The sequence below is a fragment of the Plasmodium gallinaceum genome (assembly GCF_900005855.1).
Source record: "Plasmodium gallinaceum strain 8A genome assembly, contig: PGAL8A_v1_61, whole genome shotgun sequence".
Lineage (NCBI taxonomy): Eukaryota > Apicomplexa > Aconoidasida > Haemosporida > Plasmodiidae > Plasmodium > Plasmodium gallinaceum.
The window spans coordinates 126,717-128,406 of NW_021628220.1; positions in this window are offsets into that span (position 1 = coordinate 126,717).

Consider the following 1,690-nt stretch of genomic DNA (forward strand, 5'->3'; position numbering starts at 1 on the left):
AAAATTTTTTTTTTTTTTTTTTTTTTTTTTTTTTTTTTTACATTTGTATACAAATTTGTATATTCTTTTAATTTTTTTTTCTCAACATATGTATATGAATATGCCAGTAAATTTACTTTTTTCAATTTTATATTTAAAATAAAAAAAAAAAATATATATATATATATTTAAAAACAAATATGAAAGATTATTTTTTTATTTTTTTTTATATTTATATTTTTGTTGCACTGTATGTTTTTGTTTTTGTGAAAATGTAAGGTATTCAAATACCTAATGAAAGAACGTTATTTTCTTTTTTTTAAAAAATTCCTTTTTTAATTTTTTTTTTTCTTTTTTTTTTTTTTTAAGAATAAGTGATACTACATATTAAAATATTTCTAGTACAATTTATTTTTATTTGTTATATAATATTTAGAGCAGTAAAATTGGGGATATTAATTTTTATTATAGCCTCTCATCTCACTAATTAAAATTAATTTTGATATTTATTAACACAAGTTTTTTATAAAATAAAAAATATATTTTTTTTTACCTTTTCTTGAAAATTAAAATCATTGTATATGCTTTTTTAAAAATAAGTTTATTAAAAAAAAAATATTTTTTTAAAAAATTATAGTTTAAAAATACTGCTTTTTAAATAATAAAAACTAAAAAAAGAATTTATTCAAAATATTACAAAACAAAATAACAAAAAAATAATACATTTGTAATAATCTACATTTAAAAACTTAAAATAAAATAAAATGAATAGGTTACTTTACTAATTTTAAAAAAAATTATTAAAGGACTTATATAAATAGTAGTATATAACCAATTAAAACTTTAGTTTTATTTAGAATAATTTAACGGAAAATATTATTTGTAGAATTATATAAATCTATATACATTTAAATTTTTTTTTTTTTTTTTTATTTATATTCATACATTTAATTACAATAAGCATATTAGAATTGTTATAATATTTTATACACATTTGTCATTTTTTATTACTAATTATATAATGTATTTTTATTAAATTTCATATATAAATTATTTATTTTTTCTTTAATATAAAATGCAATATATTAAAAATGTAAAAGATGAAGAAAATATAAAATTTGTAATAAAGTATTTAAAGTGTTTTTTTTTTTTTTTTTTTTTAAGTATATTTATATATTAAAAAACATATCCTCTAAGAAAAAAAAAAAAAATTATAAAAAATAGTAAGAATTAGAAAAATTATACGAACTTCTTATTTTATATATATGTTAAGGAAAACCTTAAATATAAAGATATTTGTATCTTTAAAAATAGGTGTAGTACTTAAATAGAAATATATTTATAAAATATTTATTAAAAAATTCAAATGGCATAAATATAAAATAAGAATAAAAAGATAATAGTAAATGATAAATAAAATGTAAGAAAAAAGAAGAAAACATTATTAGTATAAAATAAGGAATGAATAATTCTTTTTCTTATTCTTTTTTTGAGAAATATTTTATTATATTTAAATATAAAAAGTTCATAGAATTGAAACAAAAAAAAAAAAAATAATTCAAAAAATAAAATTTTTTTTTTTTTTTTAAATGAATAATTTAGATATAAAAAGAAATAAAACGATAAATATATGCAACACCGTTGCAAAAAAAAATCAAAATTTTTAATTTTTTGTAAAAAAAAAAAAAAAAAAAAAAAAAAAAAAAAAAAA